Here is an 18917-nt window from a genome sequence, read left to right on the forward strand (position 1 = left end):
TAATATATGGTGTCTCTGAGACTCCTGGAGGAGTCTCAAAATCACAGAGACAATTGCTGGCAGAAATAGGGCTTGATTTTATGATCTTCAATGCATAGGCCAAAGTACTTTGTAGTAGAGTGAGCTGCTTCAACTACTAACTCTTAATGAAGATGTAAGGAGAGCCTAGAAGACTCAAATTCAGGCACCTGTGCAAGTCACTGCCAGAGTTCAAATTGATTTTCAGTCTTGTATAAATTCCAAAACATGTAGGTGTTGAGTTCCTGGACACTTCCCTCAGAAACTTTTGACAGATAAAAAAGTACTTTGAGCATTTTTAATATAAATTTTATACTTTATTTTAAAATTAGAAGCATTAACTTTGTAAAATAATTAATTTGGATGACTGTATAATCATTTCAAATTTTGACTTTGCCTGGAAATTCAAAGGATAGCAAGTTCATGTGATTTATGCATTTCTTTTTCTTCTTTCTTTGTCTTTTTTCTTTTCTTTTCTCTTCTCTTCTCTTTCCTTTCCTTCCTTCCTTCCTTCCTTCTTTTGTCTCTCTCCTTCCTTCCTTCCTTCCTTCCTTCCTTCCTTCCTTCCTTCCTTCCTTCCTTCCTTCCTTCCTTCCTTCCTTTTCTCTCTCTCTCTCCCTTCCTTTCCCTTCCCTTACTTCTTTTCTCTCTTTCTTTCTTCTTCTTTTTTTGATGGAGTCTCACTCTGTCACCCAGGCTACAGTGCAGTGGCACGATCTCAGCTCACTGCAACCTCTGCCTCGTGGGTTCAAGAGATTCTCCTGCCTCAGCCTCTCAAGTAGTGCACACCACCATGCCCTGCTCATTTTTGTATTTTTCGTAGAGACAGGGTTTGCCGTGTTGGTCAGGCTGGTCTCAAACTCTTGACCTCAGGTGATCCACCCGCTTTGGACTCTTAAAATGCTAGGATTACAGGCAAAGGACTGTGCCCAGGACTTTCTTTTAAAGAAAATTTCTGGATACAGACTGATATTCAAACTGACAGCACTGGTTTTGTCTTTTTAATTAAATCTTCCTTGGGAAATAGACTAACTGACACTGTTAATTTTTATAAATGTCGTTAACTATCAGAAGATTTTTGAAAAATGAAACAGCTCCACAGATAAGTCTGCATGCAGAAAATGTCTGAACTCTTAGATTACCCAGTCAAGCTCTAGTTCTCATCTTGATCTGCATGTTACTGATTGTCAAATTAGAAGAATTAAGTTAATTATGTTGTCTACCTTCTAGCATATACTCATAAAAGTATGTATAAGTATTTAGTTTCTAACTTACCAATACATTCATATATTAATGTTCTAAATGTTAGTTTCTGAGTAGTATATTTCTAACTTACTTTGTAATTTTCCAAAGGAAAAAAATTCTATAAATGGTTTCAAAGTACCCAAATTATTAAATAGACATATTTTATATATAAGATACCTCAATTATAATACATAGAGCATGATGGAAATTTACCATCATGCTTAGCAGTGTGTGAATGTTTACAACATGCACAGAATTCCAGGAAAGCAAAGATAAGCCTGACTCATTCTTAATTGAACCAGGGATTACTTCATCCCAATGGGCAATGCCTTTCTGTTAAAGTAGAATGAATTCTCTTTCAGTTCTATAACAATAGCAAATCTTATCACTTTGAAGGCTGTAGAGGGCAAATAGATGGATATCTTAGGCACACTAGGCTTCAGACCAATTAGTTGTAGTCATTTAATAATTATTCAAAGGCCTGTTAATCCCAAAGTCTGTGCTCTTGTCACCAGAAACACCAGAAAAACAATTTTTTAATAGTTGATTTGATAAGCAATAATTGCAAATCATTTACCTTATTTTATTAATTTTGAATACACAGTAGTCAATAAGAAGTTAGAATAAATAGTGGCCCATTGGGAAAAGTCACGATAATGGATGCTAAGAACCTGATCAAGAGCTTAAATAAACCAACAAGCGTGGAATCAAAAACTTCCATAAGAAAATCCTAGTTGATGAACCTATTTAGTTGATTTGCAAGGGTTATCGTCATTGATACCTCTCCCTCAATATGACAAAGGGTCTGTAGAATGGCATCAACTTTTCAGCAGATCAGTGCAGATTTATCGTGGAGCTGATGGAGGCAAATTTCTACAGACTCTTCCTAAGGCCTGGGAGGATCCCTTTTGCAACCATGTGGTCTTATGTTGTTATAAAGTTTACAAACTATTCTTATCCTTTAAACTTCTTTTTTGTTATTCTTCTGTTAATGAAATGTGCCCTTGGAGTGGCCATAGGGAAAACGAGTTGGGAACACATTTAGTTTGAGTTTACTGCAACATGTTTATGTAGGTTGCATTTAGTGGAAACAAAAGTATTTGAGTGCTATACACCAGTGGCAATGAGCATGCAGATCCAGCACACAGAAACCATCTCTGCCTAAAGGAATCAGGGTTTTTTGGACTTATGGATGGTATCAGGGTTGGGGCAGATATAAAGTAAGCCTGCTGAATAACTTTTTAATCAAGAACATAAAGTGCTAAAAAATATAGGAACATATACAGAGACTCGGGAGCCAGCTTGAAGGGGCTCCCAATGGCCATGTATGAGATAATTTGATGACCAAAAAATTAAATACAGTAATGAATTATAAATCATTGAATAAATATAAATTTATGAATCTACATGATAATAAATGAATAAGCTAGTAAGTAACTGGAGGAAAAGAAACATGCGCAATAATAAGGCAAGTGGATTAAAATATTAGCTGTGGGTAAATCTGGATAAGGGTCTCTACAGTTATTCTTTTACTGTGTTTATTTCAAAACAACTCTCTGTAAGTTGGAGGCTATTTTCAAATTAAAAGTTTTTTTTTTTTTTTTTCTAAGTAGGTTACTGCTAATTTCTCCTGTGCAGGAGTGATTTTCAGGAATACGCCTATGGCCACTGTGTCCACTCATCCAGCGATGTGACCTCATAGTGTGATAAAAATGGGTCCTGTATGACTCAGCACACAAAATATAGGCTAGTAGAAAGAAAAAAACATGGTTTAAAATGCATTAATTCAGAAGATAATGTGTAGGAACTTTTTCTATCAGCTGTAACAACTGACATTTAAGTTCTTATTAGTTCCTAATGCATAAGAAGATCTCTCCTTATAGAAATATAATTGGTATTGCGGGGTATGCAAGTATAAACATAATCTTTATTTCAAAGTTTGGTTAGAAACTATGCAAAATAGAATGTACTGTAATATCTGTGTTTGATGGGGTCAAATGTGAAGTAATGCTATAATAGTGAGTACATCTGTGAGTGAAAATGTATATCTTATATATCCTAACATATGGGATCATGTCTGCACATATCTCCTTTTACCTTGCCCTGACAAGTCTGGAACTTTCAGATAAAACAGCATGCAAAATTGCTTTTGACACAGAGAAATGGTCTGAAGAAAAAAAGTGTTCCTACATTTTGTATCAATGATTCAATTCATATAATATAGTTATTACTTGATCATACAATTAGGTAACCCAATACATCATGTCAGACAATTTCAAAAGCATTTGAGTTGCTCCTGTCTATGGCATATGGAATAGTGAGTTATAAAATTGAAAGAAACTCTTTTAAACTCAAGAATGAAAAAGCTTTGATCAATCACGCTAAAACAAATACTGAATTTTCCTTATATTTGGATTTTTTTTTTCCACACTTGTGCTGTTGGTCAGCTTTAAAAAATTGGCCAGGCATGGTAATCCCAGCACTTTAGGAGGCTGGAGTTGGAGGATCACCTGAGTCCAGGAGTTTGAGACCAGCCTGGGCAATGTAGTAAAACCTCTCATCTGTGAAAAATAAAACTAGCTGGGTATGGTGATGCACATCTGTAGTCCCAGCTATTTGGGAGGCGGAGGTGGGAGGATTGCTTGAGCTTGGGAGTTTGAGGCTGTAGTGAGCCGAGATCTCACTACTGTACCCTAGGTGACAGAGAGAGACTGTATCTCAAAATAAATGAATAAATATTTGGTAACTAGTAATTATTTCCTGATTCTAATAAATATTGTTTTCCTCTATCGGCAGACATAGAATGTGTCATTGTGACTCTTTTTGTGATATTGACAGTCGTTAATGATCAATGCCAGGGTACTTTAATTTGTTAGAGGGTGCAAGATTAGAGGATTTTAATTCACGTACACCTTAATATAATAGTACAAATCCTTCCATAAAGAAAAATTTCCCTCTAGCTATGGTTACACAGTAGTATACTTTTCAAAGGGAAAGTATGAGGGGTAATGAAGCTCATTTCATAATGATAAAGGGTTCAATTAATCAAGAGGACCTAACAATGCTACTAATGTATGCACCTAACAACAGAGTGTCAAAATAAAAAAAAAGAAAAACTAAAAAAACTGATATAAATGCAAGTAGAAATAGATAAACTCACAATTAGCTGGAAATTTTAATAACCCTCTCAATAACTGATCAAACAAGTAGACAGAGAATCAGCGACTATGCAACAGACTTGAACAATACTAATAACCAAATTCAACCAACTGACATTTATGTAACCGTGTACTTAATGAGGAGAGAATGCACATTCTTTGTAAGTGTACATAGAAAATTTACCAAGATATACCATATTCTGTGCCATAAAGCAAGTCTCAACAAATTTTAAAGGATTTAATTATACAGTGTATGTTATGTAACCACAATGGACTTAAATTAGATATTAATCAGTGACGGACATCTGAAAAAGTCCCTCATATTTGGAAACTAAATGATACACTTCTGAATAGGCTATGAGTCAAAGGAAATTTCAGAAAGTAAATTAGAAAGTATTTTGAACTAACTTAAATAAATACATACTCAAAATTAATAGGATGCCACATAAGCAATCTTTAAAGGGAATTTTATAGCACTAAACCTACATTCTAAAAGTCTTAAATCAATGACTTCCACTTTAACCCTTAGAAACTAAAATTAAGTACAGTACTTTTAACCCAAATTGAGCAGAAAAGATAAAATAATAAAGAGAACAGAAATTAACAAAATAAAAAGCACTTACAACTGTAATGAAAGTTAATGAAAGAAAAGCTATTTATTTTAGATGATTAATAAAATTTATAAACATCTAGCCTGACTGATCAGAGAGAAAAAAAAGATGAACAAAATTACCAGTATTAGCGGTGAGAGAGATGATATCACTACAGATTTTATAAAGAATAAAATAATGAAAAGAGAATGTATAACTCTACAATAACTTAGTTAACATAGTTGAAACAGAAAAATTCCTTGAGGATAGAATTATCCTGATACCAGATCTTGACAAAAACAATACAAGGAAAAATATATCTATTATATACACATTTACATTTATTTATTTTAAGGTAAAGCACCTCATGAGTTCATATTCATACTTCCAAAATAAAATTCAGAGCTATAGGTTGGGCGCAGTGGCTCACGCCTGTAATCCCAGCACTTTGGGAGGTCATCTGAGGTCAGTGTTCAAGACCAGCCTGGCCAACATGGTGAAACCTCGCCTCTACAAAAAAACAAAAATTAGCCGGCCATGGTGGGGGACGCCTGTAATCCCAGCTACTTGGGAGGCTGAGGCCGGAGAATTGCTTGAATCCTGGAGGCAGAGGTTGCAGTGAGCTGAGATGGCATCACTGCACACCAGCCTAGGTGACAGAGTGAGACTCTGTCTCAAAAAAAAAATAAAAAGTAAAAATAAAAAAGTACATAAAAATAAATAAATAAAATTCAGAACTATAGGATTTTTAGTGATTCCCTTATAACATCTTTATCTTCTTTCTTTAACATGTCAAATATCTTGGTTCTCAAGAACATTTAAGATATGTAATTAGAATGACACATCATTATGCCTTTGTTTTGTTCCATATTATACATTTTATTGTCTCAGAAAGCCATACCAACACTATCCTTGATATTATGATAATTGAAAATATTTAAATATTTTAGTGTGTTATTTCTTTATGTCTCCCAGATAATGCAGTAAATTTGTTCTCTCCTTGGAAAAATTAAAACGCCCACATTTTTCTGACCTGAAATAAAATGTAAGGTTTAAGCTGACACGCATGTGATATAAGAAAGATATTAGACTTTATAATTAGATACACTGTGATTGAATTTCTGCACTACCATTTCTAAGCTTTTGCATTTGAGCAAGGTCATTTATCTTTTTTGTTTTTGAGACAGAGTCTCCCTCTATCACTCAGGCTGGAGTGCAGTGGCAGCGATCTCTGCTCACTGCAAGCTCCGCCTCCCAGGTTCACGCCATTGTCCTGTCTCAGCCTCCCCAGTAGCTGGGACTACAGATGCCCACCACCACGCCCGGCTAATTTTTTGTATTTTTAGTAGAGACGGCGTTTCACCGTGTTAACCAGGATGGTCTCAATCTCCTGACCTCGTGATCGCCCGCCTCGGCCTCCCAAAGTGCTGGGATTACAGGCGTGAGCCACCACACCCCTCTGGTCATTTATCTCTTGAAACTGTTTTCTTCATCCGTGGAATGGAGATCATCTCTACATTTCATAACTGTTAAGTATTAACATTCATGTGTTACACTTAAAGTGCCTAGCATATGGTAAGTGCTCAATAAATAAAATTATTGTATCTGAAAGAAATATAAAGATAGACATGATGGCCGGAAATCACCTTGGATATATTACTGAGAAGTATCTTTCACATTCCTACTCTACAATGTGGCTATAGTTATACACAGGAATGACTCAGGTGAACATTTATTATTCTTAGTATGTGTTTACACACACGGCTATGTCAGAAATCCTGAGTCCTTTCACATACATTTACTCTCTAAATGCTGTCAATGAATCAGTAAGGTATTAATGTCTTCTTTTACATTTGAAGAAGAGTTGAAGTGGCTTTGAGGTCACAGTAATATATTCTTGCCCGGAGACAAGAAAGAGCACGGAGGTATAATGCCAAAGTGACCAACATCATGACTTTGGAATTAAAACTCAGCGCTCTGTCTTGTCTCCGGCACAAGAAGCTCTATATTCCTATGAAGTATGTATACAACCAAGGCATTACACAGACGGAGCAGTGCAAATGGTAGGAGCCTGTCTAATTTCCCTTTAGAAGTTCTAGTACTACTGCTCTCTTCCTCTTTATTTTTTCCGGAGCACACATTCTGAGGCCAAGACAATGTGTTTACAGAGGGACGTTATTGGGGACACATTCAGGAACATTTCAGTAGAGAGGTCTGGCCAAGAGGTGCTGGTATATTTTCCATGTGATCCATTTTTCAGCTGAAGATGTGATTGGAGGATTATCTCCCAGCAGTTACTGCTTGTTAAACTGTTTTAGTTTCTTCATTTGAAAGGCTTGTGGAATTAAGCTGTGATCCACTTGTAGTGGAATACAGAGTAGAGACAAACCAACCACTAGAAATGGGATACAGACTAGAGGAAAACACACTTGATTGTCTTAGTCAAGGATGCCGTTGGCTGGAAGAAGACTTAAATGAGTTGCTATCTGCCAGACCACAGCATGTGGCAGATAAACAGAAAACAATGAGGTCACGCAGAAGTAGCCCATTACGCTGAACACAAAAATAGAAGCCTGACAACCCAGCTTGGTGTGATGTTAAAAAGCACTGGACTGGCAGTCAGGACATGTGGGTTCCAGTCCTAGTGTTAGTGGCAACTTGATGTATGGTTTTAGTCAGTTCCTCCTGTTTTTGGCCTCAGTTTCTCTGCTTATGAACAAATAATGAAGGAATAAGATTAGATAACACCTATGGCCTTTCCTGGTGTGGCAATCAATAAATATACATTTATTTAACACCCACTATGTGCCAGGAATTTTATTATGTCCTGGGAAAACATTAGTAAACAAAACAGACTTGATGCCTGCCTTCATTTCAACATGAAGAAAGAGCCAACAAATGGATTGATCTGGCCTTCAGAGGCCTCAAATATCACCTAGGGAGTAAGAACACTCCAGGAGTTCTTTTGCTAGGCTTGAAAGGGGATATGTATTTGCATTAAAATTGCAACTTTACTGCCATTCTCTAGCTTATACTCTCATTACTTCTTGCTGCAATGGTAACAGTCACCTCCTCACCAGTCTCCTTGTTCCCACTGTCGGTCTTCATATAACCATGCAAATTGCTATCAGAAATTGTTTTCAGTGTTTTCAGAAACTGTCAATATCATTCCCCTTTTCAAAAGTCTTATTTTCCCTGGAACACAAAAATAAGTACAAATTTCTTAAGTCTAAATTCAAGGGCTCTTGTAGTCAGCCGGAAATCCCCTCTCTTATTTTCATCCATTACATGTATACATGTATTAGTCTATGCTTTGTTGTTTTTCCTTTTTTGAGACAGAGTCTTGCTCTGTTGCCCAGGCTGGAGTACCATGGCATGATCTTGGCTCACTGCAGCCTCCACCTCTTGAGTTCAGGTGATTCTTGTGCCTCAGCCTCCCTACTTGTGCCTACACCTGTAGTCTTAGGTACACGCCAGGCTAATTTTTGTATCTTTAGTAGAGACAAAGTTTTGCCATGTTGGCCAGGCTGGTCTCGAACTCTTGGCCTGAAGTGATGTCCCCTCCTCAGCTTCCCAAAGTGCTGGGATTACAGGCATGAGCCACTGCACTAGGCCTAGTCTGTGTTTTAAAGGAGACAAGCAACTTAACAGCTACAATCCCTATCACTACAATGTGAGTTGTCAGTTTCTGTCACTACACCAAGAGCTCTTGGAGAGCAGAGATGGCTCCTTATATGTCTCTGAGTCCCGGTGGTGAACCTGCCCTTGGTGGCACAGTAGGCACTGTAAGTGTTTGTGGAATTGATTGGTTGCTCTTTTAGCAGGATCTCTCCTACCTGTTTTGTCTCTCACAAGGCAAGCTCTCAATAAATAACTGCTGATTGTTGTCTAAACTAGTATGATCTTTGAACTGCTAGCATTGGCTTGATCTAGGAACTTGTTAGAAATGCAAATTCTTGAGACTTGATCCAAGCTTTTTTTTTTTCTTATTTTTTTTGGCAGGGTCTTGCTCTGTCACTCAGGCTGGAGTGCTGGAGTACAGTGGTGTCATCATACCTCACTGTAACCTCAACCTCCTGGGCTCAAGAGATCCTCCTGCCTCAGCCTCCCGAGTAGCAAGGACTGCCAGGTGCACACCACCACACTCAACTAATTATTTTATTATTCTATTTTGGAGACGGAGTTTCACTTTTGTTGTCCAGGGTGGAATGCAATGGCCTAGTCTTGGCTTACTGCAACCTCCACCTCCCAGGCTCAAGCGATTCTCCTGTCTCAGCCTCCAGAGTAGCTGGGATTACAGGTGTGCACCATCACGCCCAGCTGATTTTTGTATTTTTAGTCGAGACGGGGTTTCTCCATGTTGGTCAGGCTGGTCTTGAACTCCTGACCTCGGGTGACCCACCCGCCTCAGCCTCCCAAAGTGCTGGGATTACAGGCGTGAACCACCATGCCCAGCCTAATTATGTTATTTTTTTGTAGAGATGGAGGTCTAGCTATGAGGCCCAGGATGCCAAGTATCTTCGAGAGTGGGAATAAGGAAATCTCCAAAAGTCATCAGAATTGTTATGCATGCTAAAGTTTGAGAAGCACATTCCTAAACCATTACCAGGAACTAACTTATAGATTCTGGGAAGATGCTGACTCATGTTTCATTTAATAAAAACGTGGTTATTTAGCCAGTGCCAAAACACCAAGGCTGGGAATTCCATTAGTTGGTAGAATCTTAAGACATAGCCAAGATAAAGCCTGAGTATTGGCAAAGGTGGGACAAAAGCCAAGAATTTTTTAAAGTCGCTTTGCTTACGATGGCTCCAGCTGTAGGGTTCTGCTCCACTCCCAATGAAAAGTAGCAAAAATCAACACTTGCTAAGTTCACACAACTTAGTGAAACTCCCCTGTAGTGTAGTATTGATGTGTGTTAGGCAAGAGCTAGGGAGGTGTTGATATGCTAAGCCTCACAGAAAGTACAATTTTATTTTATAGGAACCTTTATAATATCAATCTTTTATTCACTAATTAGATCATTTATTATTTCCACTAATATTTATTGAGAGCCAATGATGTGTAATCTGTGTGCAAACTATTGTGGAGTTACAAAAATAAGTAAAAGGCACAGTCTTCATAGTTAAATCGCTGACAGTATAATGGAGGTAACACACAATGAATATGCAATTTTAAAACAATGCCATTTGTGTTAACTAGGAGTAAATAGCAGCTGTCAAACCACCCGGCACATGAACACTAACCCAGTTTAGAAGGCTCAGAGAGGCTTCCTGGAAAAATTAGTAGGTTAGTTGAGGCCAGCAGCATCAGTAGGAATTATTTAGGCGATGGGTGCAAGGAGAAGGAATGAAGTGGGGAATGGGGCGAAAGGATGTTGCAAGTAAAAGATATTACATTAATATAAGCCAGAAAACAGGGTGGGAACCGCGGCAAGGTGCCTTCATGGGACTGTAGGTTGTTCATACTGGACAAAACAGAGAGTACAAAATGGAGTGAGGAGAAATGAGGGTGGTGAGATACAGGACCAAATTGTGAAAGTCTCCCAAACCACAATAAAGTCTTCTAAACCATATTTGTCCTGGAGAAGGAGTGAAGGAGATTAGAGTGGGTGGGTGGCAATCAGCCAGAAACAACTGAAAGGTTTTAAAGCGGTGAAATAGCTACAGTCTATTTCTGCTGTAGAAGTAGTGTGGCTACAATGTGTGTAACATTGGAATGGGAGAAGACTGGAGGCAGGGAGGCCACATAGAAGAATGGTGACTTGAATTAAGTTGCAATGGAGAAGGAAGAGAGGTGGACTCAAGAGGGTAAGTACTAAGAAGCAACAGCTTGATGGTATACTGGATGTGGAATATAAGGTGGTGCCTAGGTTCAGCCTTGGGGAAAACAGTGGGTATGGGTTCACTGACGTAGGGAATTCAAGAGTTGTAGTGCAGTGGGGATCCAGGGTTGAAGCGGACAGAAGTTTCGAGACAGTGATGACTAAGTGACCTGCTTTAATTCCAAAGTGAGAGCATATTTGAAAGCTGTAAGCCTGTTGCTCTTCAAAAGCACACTGTGGGCCTGGTGTGTTGGCTCATGCCTATAATCTTAGCACTTTGGGAGGCCGAGGCAGGCAGAGCACTTGAGGTCAGGAGTTCGAAACCAGCCTGGCCAACATGGTGAAACCCCTTCTCTACTGAAAATACACAAAAAGTAGCTGGACGTGGTGGCAGGTGCCTGTAATCCCAGCTACTCGGGAGGCTGAGGCAAGAGAATCGCTTGAACCTGGAAGGCGGAGGTTGCAGTGAGCCGAGATTGCGCCAGCGCACTACAGCCTGGGCAACAGAGAGAGATTCTGTCCCAAAAGACAACAACAACAACAACAAAACAAAAACACACACACACACTGTGAAACTACCAGTTCTCCTCTGAATTTCCATGCTATTTCTGAATGAATATGCTTCATTGCACAGAGCAAGGGCGTGCTGGGCACGCTGGATCAAAGGTGAGGCTTAGCAATAACATCGCTTTTTGTCCCACTATCCCGTTCAGTGAGCCAAGGAAAAGATTGAAGACCAAAGACTCTGCTCTTGTGTTGCTCTATAACCTGCATTTTAATTTTTTAGTTTGTGAAGTGGGAGAAATATTAACTTATTTTTCACAGCTGACCTAAAAACTTTTTAATTAAATATAAAACATCCTAAAAATTGAATTTGATTATAAATGCCTAACAGCAAACTTGCACAACTTAATTTTTTTAAAAAATCCTAATCTGCAAAACTTAATCATTCTGGAACTGTTTTGAAGCCACAAGCCTTGAATTTTACTAACTTTTGTTTGTTTGTTTATATTTTTTGATATAGGGTCTTGCCCTGTCACCCAGGCTGGAGTGCAGTGGTGCAGTCACAACTCACTACAGCCCTGAGTTCCTAGGCTCAAGCATTCCTCCTACCTCAGCTTCCTGAGTAGCTGGGTCTATAGGCACATGACATGCCATCTAGCTAATTTAAAAAAAAAAAAAAAATTGTAGAGGTGGAGTCTCACTGTGTTGCCCAGGTTTGTCTCAAACTCCTGGGCTCAAGCAATCCTCCTATCTCAGCTTCTCAGAGTGCTGGGATTACAGCCGCGAGCCACTGTACCCAGCAAAATTTACACAATTTTGTAAACTGTGTGTTTGCCATGCCATCTCAAGCTCAGGGAGAATATAATATTCCATCTACATATTTAAAAACAGGTAATATGTTAACCTAAGAAAACCTTGCTTTGGGATTAGAAATGCAGAATACTTTTCATACATTGCTGCTGCATATCTAAGCTTTTGGCCACTGGTTCTACATACTCTTCTGTTTAATGATCTATTTTCCTACTTTGATTTGAAGATGATGTTTTGAAGGGGAAAAAAAAAAAAATCCCATGATTTGTTTCAGGGAATTGAGACTTGAATCTTGGCTTTATTATTGCCTAGCTGGGTGACTATGGGGTGGGTTTCTTTGTTGTTTATACCTCAACTATTTCATCTGGGCCTGTAAAAGTATTCCCTTCAGACACTCTTGATTCATAATCACTTTCTCAAGATCATCACTGGCATTCAACTTGGTCCTGTGCTACATTAGTGCAATCTCCTCAAGCCCGCATTTTTGTCCTGGTAACATCTCTGTTTTTCTTGACTGCTTTTTCCTCTATCCGCTCATGCACACACAAGCTGTTTAGTTGGATAATTGAAACTAAAAATTATAAATTCTGGAAAATCCTAAGATACTTCTAAATGGAACCTATTTTTTTTTTCCTCTTTCTGTACCCTACATCTGCTAAATAGCTTTCTGGAGCCCAACTTCAAATTAAGCATCTTGGAAATAGCAGAAATGTTTAAATTGCCTCTGAATTAGTTGTGAAAACAATAAGACATAAGATACAGGTATTTATAAAGGCTTCATTGATACTGCCAGTTCCTATAGAGTTCCCCGAATATATTGGCTCTTGCTCCAGTATAAAGAAATGAATAGTAGTAATTTACAATGAGATGAAATGACTATTACATTTATTAAATTCAGCAGGAATTTCTCCCTCTGGATTTAAGACCCACTTACCACGCAGCTCAAACTCTGTCATTAGTTCCATCTTCTATTAAACCCCAAGGCGCTGTGAGATAATATTGATTATGTGCTTCATTTGAATATGCCTTTGCATTCTCATTTCATGTCTATTCTCATGTTGATCCTTTGACTTGGCAGAATAATAGCCTGATTATTAACAAGAGTCTACATTTGCACAGGCATCTCCATGGCCTTTACAATAGCTGATTCCCATTTTGCAAAAGAAAAAAGTGAAAACTCAGGACAGAAATGCCACATTGCTAGAAAGTTACAGATCTGAGATTAGAAACTAGGTTTCACAGCTTCACCATGGTCATATTGCCTCTCCTGGTATGACTGAAACACAAGGAAAGGTACTTTTAATAAATGCAGCCACATATTATGTTGTTTAATAAATTATATAGGAACAAATATACACATATTCTGACCCAATATGTCAACAGTGCTGAGGCTGAGATTTATTGGTCTACACTGAGGGTACAGCAAACTTTTGAACTGGCATTCTAAGCACTGGTCTTTGAAATTACTAGCAGTACTATGTAATTTGCTGATGGAAGAAAGGACTGACTCCTCCACAAAGTGCTTTAATTGCTTCAAATTTTAGTAGAATTGTGACAAATTTGCTCATGAGATTTGAGGTTGAATTTTTTAGAATGAATTATATAGATTCTCAACTTTACTCTAGAACAGCAGTCTCAAAGACATCCACGCACCCTTAGAGAATCCTGAAACGCTTTTAGGCAGTATTAAAAACTAAAACATTTTTGTAATAATATTAGAATGCTGTTTCACTTTTATTTTCTTATGAGATTAGAACAAAGTTTTCCAGAGTCGACATGATTTGCAATATTGCAGCAAATTAAATTCAGAAGCCTATATGAGCATCCAGCTGCTTTCTATTAAGCCAGACATAAAAGAGATTTGCAAAGATGTATAACAACGTCACTCTTCTCGCAATTTTTTATTTTATAAAAATATAATTATATTACTAAAAAAATACATAAAACTAGCCGGGCGAGGTGGCGGGTGCCTGTAGTCCCAGCTACTCGAGAAGCTGAGGCAGGAGAATGGCGTAAACCCGGGAGGCGGAGCTTGCAGTGAGCTGAGATCGGCCACTGCACTCCAGCCTGGGCGACAAAGGGATACTGCGTCTCAAAAAAAAAAAAAATATATATATATATATACACACACACACACACACACACACACATATATATATATATATATATAAAAAATTATTTTTTGGCCAGGCACAGTGGCTCATGCCTGTAATCACAGCATTCTGGGAGGCCAAGGCAGGTGGATCACATGAGGTCAGGAGTTAAAAATCAGCTTGACCAACATGGTGAAACCCTGTCTCTACTAAAAATACAAAAAATTAGCCGGTCACAGTGTGCGCCTGTAATTCTAGTCATTCAGGAGGCTGAGGCAGGAGAATCGCTTGAATCCGGGAGGCAGAGGTTGCAGTAAGCTGAGATCGCACCACTGCACTTCAGCCTGGGCAACAGAATGAGACTTGACCTCAAAAAAAAAAAGTTATTGTTTATAAAAATGTGATTTATGTTAACATATAATGGGTTTATTCAATAAATAAATAAATAAATAAATACTTTGAAAAGTCCCCAGTTTTCATTTCTAATATAGGAAATAGCAATAGATGTAACCCACAATAACAGAAGCACTTTGGAATCCTGAATATTTTCAAGAGTTTAAGGAGGTCAAGAGACCAAAATGTTTGAGAATAGTTATTATAGTGCAGTGCTTCTTAAACTTTAGTATGTGTATTAAATTTCTGCATATGTATAATACGTCAAACCACATGCTGATTCTCTAGGTGTGATGGTTCATTTTATGTCAACTTGATTAGCACACTGGGGTGCCCAGATATTTGATCAACCATTATTTTGGGTGTGTCCATGAGGGTGCTTTTACCATTTGAATAATTGAACTGAATAAAGCATGTTGCCCTCTAACATGAATGAGGCACATTCAATCGGTCAAAGACCTCAATAGAACAAAAAGGCTGAACCTTTCACGAGTAGAAGTGAATTTCCTCCTGCCTGACTGTCTTGAGCTGGCATATCAATTGATGTATTCCTTTGAACTAAAACTGAATGAAGCATCTTGGGTCTTGAGCCTGTAGGCCTCACACTGAAACTATACCATTGGCTCTCTTGGGTCCCCAGCCTGCTGACAGCATGTTTTGGGACGTGTCAGACTACATAATTTTGTGAGCCAATTCTTCGGAGAACCCTGATTAATCCAGTACTTCTGGGGTGGTACCTGAGATTCTGCTTTCTATCTACCTCCCACATGATCTTGGTCCATGGACCACACTTCTAGGAGCAGAGGTCAGAGCATCAACGTAACCTGGGAGTTTATTACAAATACAGAACCTCAGACCCTGAGTTCAGACCCACTGAATCAGAATCTTCATTTTAACAAGATTCTTAGCTGGCCCATTTGCACACAAAAATTTAAGAAGCACTGTTCTAGAGTGGTGGTAATCAGTCCTGAGTATGGAGTAGAATCGCCTGAATAGCATTAAAAAACAAACAAATGCTGTCTAGACTCCACTCCAATTAAATCAGAATCTCAGAGAATAGAGCCTGGATGGGTTTTAAAAGCTGCACAGATGACATTAATGTGCAGTCATGAATGAAAACTATTGGTCAAAAATAAAGACTGAAGGCCAACAATGACCGTCTTTGAGGCTTTTAATGAAAGAAAATTAATTATCTAGACGCTAGGATGCAAGTCAAAGATCTCAAATAAATATAGTATTTCTGGAAATTGAATCAATAGTTAACCAGGCAGCCAAACCCTTGACTGAAACACCAAAGGAAATATAGCACTGCTGTGTATAAGAAAAAGACTGTACAATTTATTTTTTATATTTATTTATTTATTTTTTGAGACAGCATTTCGCTCTTGTTGCCCAGGCTAGAGTGCAATGGCGCAATATCAGCTCACTGCAACCTCCGCCTCCTGGGTCCAAGCGATTCTCCTGCCTCAGCCTCCTGAGTAGCTGGAATTATAGGCACATGCCACCACACCCAGCTAATTTTTTTGTATTTTTAGTAGAGACAGGGTTTCTCCATGTTGGTCAGGCTGGTCTCGAACTCCCGACCTCAGCTGATCCACCCGCCTTGGCCTCTGAAAGTGCTGGGATTACAGGCGTGAGTCGCTGCACTTGGCCATACAATTTATGTGTCTGATATTGTCTTCCTGGCATGAGGACTTAGCTTTGAATGTTAACTGAAAATTCTAAGTCTAGGGTTCTTAAGTTGTTCTGTGCTGTACTATACAAGTAAACCTACAGAGATGGAAGTGTTCTTAGAGATTATCTAGTCCAAGCACTTCATTTATAGGTAGAGAAACTGGTGCTCAGAGAGGGCGATTCACTCACAATAGCAGGCAGCATAATGTAGTAGCAGCAACAGACCTGAGTTAACTAACTCACAGCCCTTGTATTTCCCCTGGAGTCAACCCTTTGTTCCAACAACAAGTTACACACTTTCATCCGTACTGCCTGCAGCCTTTAAGTACAGTGATCACAATGCCTCCTTGAAATTCTGCTCACTGTTCATTGACTATTATATATACTACGCATTTATTTATTTATAATTGTTTTCCTAGTCATTCATTCAACAGCTGTTTATGGAGCCTCCACCACACAGCACCAGGAAACTAGTACACATGATTGAAAGTACTTATTTCATCACATTACCATTATTTGTAGAATTGTTTAATAGATTTCAGGTCTTCTGATTTCCACTGCAGTGTTCATTTAACTGCATGTCCTGCTGTCCTCCTTGGCACAGGAAGATGGCTGAAAAAATCGAACTGTTCACCCAACTGGGCAAGTAGGACTAGGACCTAGATTTCGGGACCCGTTACATTGTCCTCTCTACAAACGAACTATGACTTTAAGAGCAAACATTGATGCTGGAAATAATTAGTAACTGAAAGCTCCTCCCAGCTTTTCCTCTTTTCTCTGAAAATAGAAGTATTTAAAAAGAGAGAGAGGGAATATGAGAGAAGAAGGAAAGAAAAGAAAAGGCACACTGTTTGATGTACTGTATGTTGGAAAGCTTTGGAAAAATTTATAATGTGCTCTGTACTCAGAGACAAAATTTTCCAAGAGGACATTTATACAATTTCTTCCAAGAGTCTGCATCCTGTTATACTCTGGAAGAAGTGACCTCATGGTGTTTGTATTTGTCTCTCTCACAAAACCTCTTTTATAGTATTAATGCATGTGCAGATCTTAGGATATGTAATCCATGAGGCCCTGACTTGGGCAGGTCATTCTGAGAACATACTGCTACTTTCATAATGGCATCATCTTGTTTTATAGTGGCAGAGGGGATGGGCGGAGGAGAGCCGGCTAGGAGAAAGTTCTATGCCAAGTCATTTGGAAAATATAAGCTACAAGCAATTGAGGGAACCTAATAAAACTTGAAGGATATTAAAACGCGATACACGTTACTAGTCTCAGAAGAATTAACAGTAATCACTATAACCCCTTACAGCATATTAGAATTACAGTAGCTCCCTCTTACCTGGGGTTTTGCTTTCCATGCTTTCAGTTACCCACAGTCCAGAAATAATAATAAAAAAAATTCTAGAAATAAACAATGCATAAGTTTAAAATTGCAAGCTGTTCTGAGTAGCATGACAAAAATCTCACAGCATCCCACCCAGGGCGTGAGTCATCCTTTTGTCAAGGGTATCCGTGCTGTGTATGCTACGCACTCGCTAGTCACTTCACCCTTTTGGTTATCAGATTGCTATAGTGTCAAGTGCTTGTATTCAAATGACCCTAATTTTACTTAAAATGGTTCCAAAGCACAAGAGTAGTGATGCTGGCATATTGTTATAATTGTTCCATTTTATTACTGTTGGGTTTACCTAGTTTATAAAGTAACTTTTATCGTAGGTTTGTATGTGTAGGAAGAAAACAATATACAAAGGGCTTGGTGCTGAGGTTTCAGGCACCGACTGGGGGTCTTGGAACATATTCACTGTGGATAAGGGGGGCTGCTATCCACGGTGATTGTGTGCATCCTACCTCATTTGTACATCAAGTTTCCAGTTTATAGAGTGGTCATCCCTAGAGGATCTTGATTGTTTCTTCCAACATCCATGTGAGCTATTCAGGACCAGCATTATCCCAAATTTATAAGTGAGAAAATGGAGGCTCTGAAAGAAATACAAATAGTAATTAAATTTTACATAGTATAGGGCATTAAAAGCTCTTATATATATGAATTCCTTTGATTTCTACTGAAAATCCCTGTAGTAAACAAAATGATTATAAATCCCATTTTGCATATAAGCAAGTCAGTAGACAGAGATTAAATGACAATGCAGATTTCACAGCAAATAAGTGGCAGAGAAAGAAGTTAGATCCAGATTATCTGACTCCTCAAACAGTGCTCTTTTCATTACATAAAACCGCCTGTTTATAGAGTGCAGGCTTTGGAGTCAGCCAGATTTTGATATAAAACTTGGTTCTTACACAGGTGGACTGTAGGTGAAGCCTGGGAAACCACTTAGCCTCACTACTACACCTTTCTAATTGGTAAAATAGGAAAAGTAATTCCTACCTCAAGGAGTGAGCTAATGTTTGTATAATACAATGTTTAGCATAGTGCTTGACATACTCGAAAGGGCACAATCACTGTTATTGTAATACATTTTATCTCTGTTCCCCATTAGTACACAAGCCCATTAGAAAATGGCATTTGTTTTTTCTAGGTGAAGCTGTAGACTTCTATTGGAACAGTGCAGAAAGATCTGCATTAATCTCTGGAATAGACGCA

The 18917-nt window shown here is 38.5% G+C and overlaps 1 pseudogene; it reads left to right on the forward strand.

Moving 5' to 3' along the window:
* LOC112619433 overlaps positions 1-18917 on the forward strand; it is a 57125-nt pseudogene that overhangs the window by 7086 nt on the left and 31122 nt on the right.

The sequence above is a fragment of the Theropithecus gelada genome, chromosome 2 (assembly GCF_003255815.1).
Source record: "Theropithecus gelada isolate Dixy chromosome 2, Tgel_1.0, whole genome shotgun sequence".
NCBI lineage: Eukaryota > Metazoa > Chordata > Mammalia > Primates > Cercopithecidae > Theropithecus > Theropithecus gelada.